This window comes from Nannospalax galili, unplaced genomic scaffold (genome assembly GCF_000622305.1).
Source record: "Nannospalax galili isolate Female #2095 unplaced genomic scaffold, S.galili_v1.0 scaffold1526, whole genome shotgun sequence".
In the NCBI taxonomy this organism is placed as follows: Eukaryota; Metazoa; Chordata; class Mammalia; order Rodentia; family Spalacidae; genus Nannospalax; species Nannospalax galili.
Window position 1 is genome coordinate 155,764 of NW_008354768.1, and position 13,860 is coordinate 169,623.

Genomic DNA, 13,860 nt, shown 5'->3' on the forward strand with positions numbered 1-13,860 from the left:
GCACTACAACACTGTCTTGGTTTTTGTTTGTTTCTTTGTTTTTTGGTCTTTCTTAGACAGGGTTTCCCTGTGACCCCAGCTGGCCTGGAACGCGCTATGTAGACCTTGAGCTCACAGAGATCCGCCTGGTGTGCGCCACCATGCCCGGTTGGACTTTTTTTTTAATCTTCTGGTGTTTATATGATGCATCCTTTATAGAAGTTTATGCTAATAATTAAACTTATTTTATCTTGTCACATTTTCTTGTAATAAAATCGTGTATATAGAGATTGAGTTGTTTGGTATGTTTTCTGTGAACATAAAACTTAAACCTGCAAGCGTGGTGTGGCGCTTGCCTTTAGTCCCAGCACTCGGAGGCAGAGGCAGGCAGATCTCTGTAAGTTCCAGGCCAGCCTGGCCTACATAGCAAGACCAAGGACAGCCAGGGCTATGTAGTGAGACCTGACTTTGGAACTGATCAAAAAAATACATGGAATTGGCTGGGGTTTTTTTTTTTTCAACAATGGGTGCAAATTGCTGAAACGAAGAAAAAGTCCAACATCAATTCTATTCCATTTTTTTTTAATGAGTGTGCTTTGCCTGCCTGTGTCTAAGTGCCCACATGCGGCCTGCAGAGGCTAGAAGAGGATGTTGGCTCCCCTGGAACTGGAGTGATAGGTGGTTGTTAGGCACCGTGTGGAAACTAGGAACAGAACATGGATCCTCTGGAAAAGCAACAAGGGCTCTTAACTACGGAGCCATCTCTCCCGTCCCCGTTTCAGTCTTTTTGTTATTCAGTTGTTTTGGTTTATTCTGTGGTTTTTGTTTGGGGGGGGGGTTGGGGGGAGGATTTTTGTTTTGTTTTGTTTTTGAGACAGGGTCTCTCTGTAGCCTCAGCTGGTGTAGCACTCCCTACTTAGACCAGGCTGGCCTGGATCTCACAGATACCCTCCTGCCTCTGCTTGGATTAAAGACTTTTGCTACCATATCCAGCTCGGAATTTGTTTTTGCTTTTTTTATATTTTTTATTTATTAATTGCATGAGTGTATTGCCTGCATGTACGTGAGTGCACCCGTGTGGTGCAGTGTCACAGAGGTCAGAAGATTAGGGTGGTTCGTAGCCTCCCTGTGGATGCTGGGAATCGAAACCCCGCTCCTCTGCAAGAGCAGTCAGTGCTCTTAACTGCTGAGCCATCGCTCCAGCTCCGGTTTTTGGTTTTTTGGTTTTTTGGTTTTTTATGTAAGGCATTTTTCTTTATTATTTTTCGGTTTATCTTAGTAATGCCAGAAAAATAACAGCTATTATTTTCACTTTGAACTCAAACCAAATACTGCTGCACCGGTTTTTGTTTTTAAAAGGAGGGCTTTTGTTGGTTGGAGGTTGCTTGCTTGCCCCTCTTTTTTTGAGGTGACTAGGATTGAGCTCAGAGTCTTGTTGACTACTGAGGTCATCAACCCAGATTTTCAACATTTTTTTTTAAGTCTTTTTGAGACAGGCAGGGTCTCTCTGTAGCCCCAGCTAACCTGGAACTTGCTATGTAGACGAGGGTGGCCTCAAACTCTCAGAGACCCACCTGCCTCTGCCTCCGGAGTACTGAGATGAAAAGTATGCACTATCAAGCCCGGGAGTTTTCAATATCTTGATATAAACATTGAGATATAAACAAGTTTTTGGAAAAATAAGCAGAAGAGAACAAATAGTTCTCTACTACTCAGTTTTGTTTTTGTTTTTTTTTAATTACAAACCAAGGAGCTGGAGAGATAGCTCAACCATTAAGAGCACTGACTGCTCTTACAGAGGACCCGGGCTCAATTCCTAGCACCCACCCATGATGGCTAACAACCATCCATAACTCCAGTTCCAGGGAATCCAATGCCTTCTAACCTCCTTAGGCATTGCACGACACGGGTGCACTTACAAACATGCAGGCAATACATTCATAAACATAAAAAAATAATAATAATAGAAGACCCTAGTTCGAATCCCAGCACCCACAATGTCAGCTAACAACTGTCTGTAACTCCAGTCCCAGGGGATCCGACAGCCTCTTCTGACCTCCACAGGCATTGCACAACATGGGTGTACTTACCTTCGTGCAGGCAATGCATACACATAAAATAAAAATAATAAATTTTTAAAAAAAGGCACATTCAAAGATGTGTGCCTTAAAAAAAATTACAAATCAAAAAATCATTTAAAAATCTAATAAATGCCCAGAATAATAGTGCACACCTTTAGTCCCAGCACTCTGGAGGCAGAGGCAAACAGATCTCTGTGAGACTGAGGCCAGCCTGTTCTACACAGTGAGTTCCAGGCCAACTGTGGCTACAGGGAGACCCTATCTCAAAAAGACAAAAAAGGAAGGGAGGGAGGGAGGGAGGGAGGGGAGAAAAGAAGAGAAGAGAAAAATAGATCTAATAAAGAGACATGGGGATGTAGCTCAGTTGGCAGAGTGCATGCATAGTATGCAGGGAGACTTTGGTTCAAAGCCTTGGGCTCGCTGTCCAGTGCCACCTAAGTCCAGTGTGACAGGGACCACCCGTAAACCCAGCACATCAGAGGTGGAAGCAGAAAGATCAGAAGTTCAAGGTCATTCTCTACCTAGCAAATTAGAAACCACCCAGGCTAGGAAGAAGGAAGAAGGTAAAAAGGAAGGTGGGTAACAGACAGCACAACTGGTGAAAGGGGTTTCCTTCTCTCCCCAGCATGGGTCCCTTTCTTTTGTTCCCCTAAGGGATTTGCATTAGGGATGCAATGCACTTTTGTAAGCTTTTCCTTTGTTTTGGAGATAAAGGAGGAAGGCTGGAAAGGAGGCTAAGTCGCACTGTGAGTCCAGGGTACATCTCCCTGAACTCTGGTAGTTAAACTCTTTCTGGAGAATGAGCATCAGAAAATGGATTTCCTTAAGAAGTTCTCACCTTGGAGAGGAGCTGGGAGACAGAGTGCTTTCACTTTCTTAGAATGAAGGAGGCCCAGGTTCCACCCCTTAAATAAATAGTTGGGGGACTGGAGAAGGTTTGATCCCCAACACTGCCCTAATAAACAGTGAGGGACTGGGGTGCTGGAAAGATGGCTCAACAGTTAAGAGCACTGGCTGCTCTTGCAGAGAACTCAGGTTCAGTTCCCAGCACCCACATGGCAACTAACAACCCTCCATAACTCCAGTTCCAGGGAATCCGATGCCCTCTTCTGACCTCCACAGGCATTGCATTACATGGGCACGCTTAAATACATGCAGGCTATTGCCTGTATAAGGCAAACAGATCTCTGTGGGTTCAAGGCCAGTCAGGTCTACATAGTCCCAGGTCAGCCAAGGCTGCATAGTGAGGCCCTGTCATAGTGAGGCACACAGTACCTCACCCCTACAATTCCAGCACTCACAAGACTGAGGCAGAAGGATTGCTGCAATTGCTGTAAACCCTTACATATCTTGGGAGGCATTCATTTGCCTTGAATACCTGAGTATTATGGCCTTCATCTTTCCCATACTATTATATGCACTATTATATGGAATATGTAAATATGCCAAAAATGATCCCTCAGGAGGAAAACATCCTCAAGATATGTTGCCTCAAGAGAAAGCAAAAATTAAGATAATAAATAATAATATAGGACGATAGTTTGGGGATATTTTCACATGTGTCTATAGCAAGCAAAAATTAAGATAATAAATAATAATACAGGACATGATAGTTTGGGGATATTTTCACATGCATCTATAGCACAAGGTTCTAAACTCAAACACTGTAACCTCAAAATCAAAACAGATAAGCAATGTGTTGTGTAAAAACATTGAATAAACGGGGTATGGTGGTGCATGCCTTTAGTCCCAGCCCTTGGGAGGCAGAGGCAGGTGGATCTCTGCAAGTCAGAGGCCAGCTGGGGCTACAGGAAGACCCTGTCTCAAAAAATTCAAACCTCAAAAAAGAAACATTAGATATTAGTCTTTTCTTTCAAACCCTGCAAAACTTTTGATTTATGACAAGGAATTCTCATCTTTTAACCCTCTCTCCTCACATCCTGTACTACTTTTGTTATCAGGTGTGATGCCCTGGGGTAGCAGAGCTCTTCCCCCTCTTTGATCAGCGCTTTCTCCCCTTCCTTTACAAGGATTATTTTAAATTAGCCAACCGGAAAAGACTGTGAGGTCAGACCTCAGCCAACAGGGAAAAGACAGTACTTTTGTGTTAAGGATTAAAAAAAAAAAAAAACTCTACCAGACTTCCAGTGAGTCTGACTGACCACATAACATACCCTTTTGCAAAAAGAAAAGCTGCCTTGCCTGGTAATTTTCACTTTGCATGTCGTGTGGTGTGGTCGGAGCCTCTAACAGTTGTCATCATGAGTTATACACTGAGACTTGTCAGACATTAGCTGAAAAGCATATATTCAGTGTTTGCACCAGTCACTAAGCATTAGAGGTTAGGACTCACCTGAGTCTGAGTTAACTGAGGAAAGCTTCCTAGAGTGTGCAGGATTGAGGCAGATCTGTATAATAAACCATACTACAGACAGCCCTTTTTGCAGTGATTTCAAAGATCACAAAGAGTACATACAGTAGAATTCTTCTTTAAATTTTTTAATATTTGAGAATTTCATAAATGAGCATTGTCTTCACATTGTCCCTGTCGTCCCCCACCAACTCACATCAGGATTCTGGGCGAGGGGCTGCTTTCGGGGAGCAACACATGGAAAAACCTAAAAGTTTATTCACAACAGGGCTAAGTCACCATCAGTCACACCCAGACCTGCCAGGAGATGGCTCAGCCAGTAAAAAACACTGGCTGCCAAGCCTGATGACCTGAGTTTGTTTCCTGTACCCAAAAGTTGGTTCCTCTAACCACACACCAGCCATGGTATGCACACACACACACACACACACACACACACACACACACACACGAAATGTTTTTAAGAAATCAAAACCAGAAAACTAAAAAGAGCTAAAGATTATAAAGATCAATTGTACTGGATATCTTTGGTGTCAACTTGACACACCTGGGTTGAGGGAGCCTCAATTGGAGAATTGTGTCCATTAGATGAGCCTGTGGCCATGTCTGTGTGTGGGAATTTTCTTGATCGTTGAGTGATGTGGGAGGGCCTAGCCTACTGTGAGTGGTGCCACCCTGGGCAGATGGGCCTGTGTTGCAAAAGAAAACAGATTGAGCAGGGACAGGGGAGCAAGCCAGGAAACAGTTCCTGAATGGCCTGTGCTCCAGGTTCCTGCCTTGAGTTCCTACTTTGGGCTCCCTGATGAACTGTGACCTAGGAGATATAAGACAAATAAACCCCTTACTACCCAAGTTGGTAGTGATCAGAGTGTTTTGTCACAGCAATGGAGAAACAGACTAGAACATCAGTCATATATAGCAGCTCACACCTGTCATAAAGTCTGGCTAGTCTGGAACAGGTGGTGTAGACCAGGCTGGTCTCAAACTCACAGAGGTTTGCCTGCTGGGATCAAAGATCCACAGAGATTCAAGGCATGTGCTACCACATCAGGAGGAGGTAGAGGAATAAAGAGCAGTTCAATGTCATCCTCAGCAAATATGGAGTTCAAGGCCAGCCTGAGATACACCAAGACCCTATTTCCCTGAGTAAGAAAAAAAAAAAAAAAAAAGATTAAATTGTAGAAAGTCCTTCGTTTGTTTTTCCGTTTATTATTTGTTTAGACAAGGCCTTGCTGTGTAGCCTGGCCAGACCAAATACTCACTGTGGCCTCGAACTCTGCACAATACTTACCTCACCTTCCCAAGTGCTGATATTACATGTGTGTGATTTATACATGATTATAAATTGCCCAATAGCTCACCACTTCTAAGCTCTATCAGAATAGACACAGTATCCCAATTCACCAACCACAGTCCTAATGGGGTCCAATTAGCTACACTAACTTGAATTTCACTGATCCTTCTACCTTCTACCAAATTAGGATACCATGGGTTTTCTGGGAGTCTTTGAATGGGGATCTAGCACACAATCAACATTCTATCCTTAGTGCTACCCTGACTTGGCTCCACAGTTCCAGACACCATAGGCACCTACTAGGATTTGAAAGGCAAACAAAACAGCAAAGCCAAGCTGTTCTCAGAAGAAATGGTACTCAGTGTTGACCAGCTCTGTTAGGGGAACCCCGAAGTGGGCTGCTGTGCCCAGTGTTGGAGGCTTTTCAGTGAAATAGCTCTTTATGCTTTTGCTCAGAGTCCTATTTCCTTTAGAGACCCAGACGTACTTTCATAGAGCTTGATTGGTGACAGATTTGAGTAACAGCTACCCCATGCTGCATTTATGACTCCATACCCAATGACTAAGCTTTACACAGCTTTCATTCTCCTTTCACTAAAACAAGTCCTGTTCTAGGAAGCAGCCTCCACCCCAGGGCAGAAGTTTGAGCAGTTCCCCAGACGTGCTCAGACGTGTCTGACCCCCAGGACAGACCCAATTTAGATATAAATTGAAATTCCTGTCATACTGCAAATGAGATGCTCCTAAAAAATTCTCTAAAATTGGCAGCCGAGTTCTATTTTGCACCTCGGTTGTATGTTCCTTGATTTTGTTTCTGTTGATGAGCAAGCTCAATAACAATGACCTCACCCCCTGAGTGACTTGGCATTTGAAGGAAATAGTCATGAAGAGAGAATATTGGAAGAGCTCTAAGAATCTCATGCAAGCTTTCCAAATAATGATTTTTAGCTTTGGAATTGAAATCTTTCAGTATTAGCCTAACCATTTTGAGACTTCACTGCAACATTTCATGTTAAAGAGATCATATATGGGGGGCTGGAGAGATGGCTCAGCGGTTAACAGCACTGGCTGCTCCTGCAGAGGACCTGAGTTTGATTCCCAGCACCCATATGGCAGCTAACAACCATCTGTGATTCCTGTTCCAGGGGAATCCGATGCCCTCTTCCGTAGGAATTGCACAACAACATGAGTGTACTTACATACATGCAGGCAAAACACTGATACACATAAAATAATAAAGGCATGGTGGTGCATGCCTTTGGTCCCAGCACTTGAGAGGCAGAGGCAGGTGGATCTCTGTGAGTTCAAGGCCAGCCTGGTCTACATAGTGAGTTCCAGGACAGGTGGGGCTACAGGGAGACTCTGTCTCAGAGAAGAAGAAAGAAAAATGGCACTGAGCATTCATATATTTATATCAAGACTGAAAAATAAGATATTAAGAATAACTGCATTAGGAATTGGAGAGATGGCTCAGTGGTTTAAGAGCGCTGACTGCTCTTGCAGAGGACCTGGGTTCAATTCCCAGTACCTATTTGGTGGCTACAAATCGTCTTTAACTCCAGTTCCAGGGGAATCTGATGCCCTCTTCTGACCTCCAGGGCATTGCACGACATGGGTGCACTTACATACATGCAGACAGTATATTCATACACGTAAAATAAAAATAATAAATAATAAAAAAAGAATAACTGCATTAGGGTAATGAAATTAGGGAATGAGTGTATTGCCTACATGTGTGTAAGTGCACCTGTGTCATTAGACACAGAGGTCAGAAGAGGGCATTGGGTCCCCTGGAACTGGAATTAGCCACCATGTGGGTGCTGGGAATTGAACCCAGGTCCTCTGCAAGAACAGCCAGTGCTCTTAACCACTGAGCCACCTCTCCAGTTCCCCGTGTTTATTTAAATTTTTTCCATTTTTTTAGTTTTTTGTGCATTTCATACAATAGATCTTAACTAAATTTAGCCCCCTCCTCCCTGCCTGACCCTCATAGCCCTCCACCACCACCACATTTCATGCATTCTGTCATATATATTAGGTTCTATCCAGTTCAAGCATTTGTACCCAGATGTCCCTCGGTGCAAGTTCATCCACTGGAATCTAGTCAGTGTACCTAGAGGATACTATGCAAGCCACTAAGGGAGAAAATCAATCAATTTTTTTTAATTTTGAGAGAGGGTCTCAAGTAGCTCAGGCTGAGCTTGAACTTGATATGTAGCTGAGGATGACCTTGAACTCCTGATCCTCCTGCCTCCACCTCCAAGTGCTGACCATACGGGGCTGTGCTACTCGTTTGCCTGATGAGCTTTGGTTTAGTTGTTTGGGTTTTTTCATACCGTTTTGCTTTTGGTTTGGGGGATTTGTTGTTTTATTGAGATAAGGTCTCACTGTGTCTCTCTGGTTAGTTTGAAATAGGATATAGATCAGGATGGTCTCAAACTCATAGACATTTGCCAGCTAGGATCAAAGATCCACAGAGATTCCCTACTGGGAATCAAGTCATGTGCCACCACACCAGACACTATTTTGTTTTTTGTTCTGAGACCAAGTCTTGTAGCCCAGGATGGCCTCAAGCTCCATATGGAGCTGAGGATGACCTTGAACTTCTGATTCTCCTGACTGAACCTTCCTTGTTCTCACAGTGCTGGGATTATCTGCCTGTGCCACCACACCCATCTTTTTTTCTTCTAAATGACACCTTACTTTTTACCCAAGTTAATAATTCTTTACTTTGTACCCTGAGGTCTTTTTTTTTTTTTTAACCTAAGGGCTCTTGTATGCAGGCTGGCCTGTAAACTTATATAAGCAAGGATGACCTTGAACTCCTGTTTCTCCTGTCTCTAAGCTCTGAATGTTGAGATCATAGGCATGCACTACCGCATGTGGTTTTCTAGGTGATGGGAATCAATAGAGGATTTAGTGCACACTAGACAAGCACTCACCAACTGACCTCAATCCTCAGCCCTCTTTTTACTTTTTATCTTGAGACAGAGTCTCATTAAGTTACCCGGGCTAGTCTTGAACTTCCTCTTTTCTCCAGTGGCCTTTTAGTCCCCTCCCTCTGCCCCAGAGTAGCTGGGGTAACAAACAGGCCAAATGCCCCCAGGCCTGGCTCTCCCCTACCTGGGATCTGAGGTGATAGATGACATTGCTTACAAAATTCTTCCAAATGTGCATGTTTTCATTAATAAATGGTTTGTTAAAAAGCCATTCAAGAAGCTATTCAGATAAGGTTAAGGAAATTCTCGATGTCCTCAAACCTACCACCAAGCATCTTCATGCTTGGTGCATTCTGGGATGTCTGTGGCAATATCCAAGCAGCAACAGTCTCACACGTCACTGGGGAGCAGTAGACATGGACTCACATAAACAACTTGCTCCCCATATGCACTGGATTTATTTAGTGTCTACTGTATGCCCAATACTGTTCCTTTAAGTAAATTATTTATTATTTGGTGAGGGTGGGGGGACACTGCACATACCATAGTATACATGTAGAGGCCAATGGCTAACTGGCAGGAGTTGGTTCTCTCCTTCTACCTTGTGGGTCTCAGGGACTGAACTCAGGTGCTGGCTAGGTAAGCGCCTTTACCCACTGAACCATATTGCCAACCCTGTTACTTTTTTCTTTTCCTCCCAGACTGGGTTACTGAACCCAGGACCTCACTCACAGTAGGGCGGCATGCTACCGCTGGGCTGCACCCCACCTCTACAGGCCTTGTTCTCGGCACTGGGTTTGAATGGCTGAATAGAGGAGATAGAAGTCTCTGCGCTTGCGGAACATACACTCTGGTCAGGTGTTTACACATTGCATCCACACATGCGTGACAGGGCTTTGAAGCTTTGCCATGAATCTGGGACATCATTCATTTCACCAATGAAAATGTATTTCTGACATCCTTTATGCTAATTAATGAACCTTCTGGTATAAATTTCAATAAAGATCCTTGAAATGCTTAAGTATCCACCTGGGGAGTATAGATTCCTGATTAGGGCACTTCAGACTAGAACTAACCACCCCTGGAGTGTGACTTCCTAATAGGACTCTAATGGTAACTCATCTCCCCTAGAGGGTAGATTAAAAGTCAATTTAAACATAAGTACATTACATTGTTTATAAGGAAGTATTTTAGAGTAAGTCACAGCAGTAAGTCACTATGAAACTGTGACAAGAATCACAGTTCCCCCAGCTGCAGAAGGTCACAAAGTACTTTTGATTTTATTCTTATTTTGTTTTATGTTTGTGTTTTGGGAAACAGGGTCTCAGGTATCCCAGGCAGGCCTCAAACTCCTCCTGTAGCTGAGGATGACTTTGAACATATGATCCTACTGTCTTCACCACCTGGGTGCTCAGATTATAGGTACACACCACCATACCCAGTTTTCAAGGTGCTAGAGATTAAACCCAGGCCTTCATGCATATGCTAAGCAAGCACACTAGAAACAACACTATATACCCCTAGCCTCAAGCATTATTTTTAGAGCTTTATTGGTGGTGGTTTGCTTTTTGTTGTTGTTGGTAATGAATTTTTGTTTGGTTTTGTTTTTAGACAGGAATTATTCTATAATCCACTCTCTTCTGGAACTCACTATGTAGTCCAGGCTGGTCTCAAATTCACAGCAATCACCTTTGAAAATAAAAATAAACCCCTTGAAACAAGGCCAGAGAGATGGCTCAGTGACTAAAGATGCTTGCTATCAAGTCTAATGACCTGAATTTGATCCCACATAGAGGGAAAGAACAGGCTCCTCTGAGTTGTCCTGTCACACACACACACACACACACACACACACACACACACTAAAAAAATACGTGTAAAATTTTTTAAATTTCTCAAACAAAAAAGACCCTGCATCAAAAAGTGTTTTTCATAATAAATGTCTGGAGTTTTAGTCTGTTTGCTTGTTTTCAGTAGTGGGGATTAAATCTTGCATTTGACCATGCTAAGTCATGCTCTACCACTAAGTCATAGCCCCAGTCTTGGAATTCCCTCTTGTAACTTTGTAAATCAAAATCTATAATAGGGGTCTGGAGAGATGACTCAGCAGTTAAGAGCTCTTGTTACTCTTACGGCGGAACAGAATTCAGGACCCAGTACCTGAATCAGGTGGCTCATAACCTATAACTTCAGCTCCAAGGGATCCAATGATTCTCTGGCGTCCAAGAGTACCTGTAAACACATGTACATACACTCACACAGGTACATGTACATATGTATAAATAAATACTAAAGTAAATCTTAAAAAAGAAAACATAATATTTTGGGGACTAGAGAAATTGCTGATTGTGGTGGTTTGAATGAGAATGTTCCCCATAGGCTCCAAATATTCGGACATTTTGTCTCCAGTTGGTAGTGGTGTTTTGGGAGGTCTTAGAAGGAATGGTCATGTTAGAAGAAGCACGTCACTGGGAGCAGGCTTGAGCCTTGCCAGATCTCCAGTTGCTCTCTGCTTCCTGTGCCTGCTTGAAGATGTGAGAGCTTAGCGTCTGCTCCTCCTCCAGCCATCTCTGCTGCCATGCCTCCCCGCCATGATGGACTCTTGCCCACTTGGAACCATAAACTAAATACACGCTTCCTTTTACAAGTTCCCTTGATCTTGATGCTTCTATGACAGCAACAGAAAAGTGAATAATACACTGCCTTTGCAGAAGACCTGAGTTCATTTCCCAGCATCCACATCAGGCAGCTCACATCAACTGTAACTCCAACTCCTCTGGTCAAAATGGGCACCTGCGCTCACCTGCACATACCCATATGCATAATTAAAAATAATAAAATAAGTCTTTTTAAAACGCTATTTTGATAACCTACTGTTCCTATGTAATTTGAATTTTAAACTCAGGTCTTCTGCAAGGGCAGTCAGTGTTCTTAACTGCTAAGCAATCTCTCCAGCTGCTGAATTTTGAACTTTTGTTTGTTTGGTTTTGAAACAGGGTCTTATTCTGTAGCCCAGGCTGGCCTGGAATGCCCAGAAATTCTGCTGCCTTAACTTACCTGAGTGCTTAGTTTATAGATTTGTACCTCCATGCACAATATGAGTTTTGTTTTTCCTTTTGTTTTCTCTTTTTAAATCTAGAACTGAGTTTTTTTACATTACATTTCTACTTATTTTGTGTGAGAGAGAGAGAGAGAGAGGAGAGAGAGAGAGAGAATCATATGGGTATCACAGTGCATGTGCAGAGGTTAGAAGACAACTTTTAGGAGCTGGTTCTCTCTTTCCACCATGTGAATTTCTGAGTTCCAGGCTTGAACTCAGGTCATCAGGCTTGGTAGCAACCTTTACCATCTTAGTGGCTCCTGGTTTTATTTTATTTAGCTAGTTATCTATGTATTTATTCATTTATTTATTTTGGGGTTTTGTTGTTATTTATTTATTTTTGGTCTTTTTTGAGACAAGATCTCTCTGTAGCCCCAGCTGGCCTGGAACTCACTATGTAGACCAGGCTGGGCTCGAACTCACAGAGATCCACCTGCCTCTGCTTCCCAAGTGCTGCGATTAAAGGCCTGTGCCACCACACCTGGCCTATATTTGGTTTTTTGGGACAGAGTCTCACTGTACATCCCTGGCTGACCTGGAATTCACTATGTAGACCAGGGTAACCTCAAACACAGAGATCCACCTACCTTTGCTTTCCCAGTGCTAGGAATAGAGGCATGAGCTACCATGTCTGGTTTAGCATGAGCTTGAATCTTAAGATGTCAGATTCCCTGGGCCCATGAGGGTTTCGTAAAAAGCCATTTTGTTACTTCAAAAAGGTTGGAGAGATGGTTCAGTGGTTAAGAACACTGGCTATTCTTGCAGAAGACCCAGGTTTGAATCCCAGCACCCACATGACCGCTAACAACTGTCCGTAACTCCAGTTCCAGGGGATCCAACAGCCTCTTCTGTCCTCCGTGGGTGTTGCATGACTTGGGTGCGCTTACCTACGTGCAGGCAATACAGGCATACACATGAAATAAAAATAAAAATAAAATATATAAAAAAAAGGTTCTGTCTCAGGACACAGTCCCATGTAGGGCACACACTGGCACATGACTGACTAGCTGGACAAGGGAGGCACATCTGTGTATAACCCCAGTACTTGGGAGGTGGAAGCAGGAGGCTCAAAAGTTCAAGGCCATTCTTGACATATGGAGATGGCATTTGAGGCCAGTCTGTATGTTTTTGTTTCTTTTCTGTTGCTGTGATAAAATACTCTGACAAAAGCAGATTAAGGGAGTTGAACCGAGAGATAGACAGCTTGCCATACGAGCCCCAAAACCCGAGTCTGATCCCTGGAACCCACACAAAGACAGACTCAGAAACCACGACACCCCTCTATACACACATGTAGCATTTACCATAAGGTGCCACATTACAGTGATGCTTAAATAAAGACACTTAGCATCCATTTTTAAAGCCAAGATCGGACCTGAACTGTTAAGAACCTATTCCTTCAGATTTCTCTTTGAACTGCTTTCTCAAACAAGGGTTCACTAATTATTGTATTGAAAACAGCCTCTCTAGCATGAAAAGTGAAAATCAGACCCTTGTCTGAGGATCATGTCTCTTTTGACCTCTTCTGACTTAGTAGAGCATACACACATACAACCATAAACAGATTTGTCAATTTCTCTCACTGCTTGCAATGTGATAATGGCTGTTTGCAGTGCTTTATATGTAAACAAGCATACTTATTTTGAGTCAAGGGCAATGAAGGGGCACAAGACATTAAGGTCATATGGCCAGGTCACAAAAGGAACACAAAGCTCAGTGAACTTGTCTACATTATAAACAAATTAGGGACTGGAGAGATGGCTCAGAGGTTAAGTGTACTGGATGCTCTAGCAGAAGACCCAGGTTCAGTTCCCAGCACTCACATGGCAGCTGACAGCTGTCTATAACTCCAGTTCCAGGGGATCGGACGCCTTTTTCTGGCCTCTGTAGGGAATGCACAACACAGGTGCACTTACATACATGCAGGCAAAACTCTCATACACATAAAACAAATAAATAAAATTTTTAAATGAATTAATTAATTTAAATAAATTTAATGTCCTGGCTTTGCTGAGGAAGCCAGAGTGCTCAGTGTATTTGAGAATCTACATAAGCCCATGGATAAGGAACTTGAGATTTGTACTTTTTACTGGGAT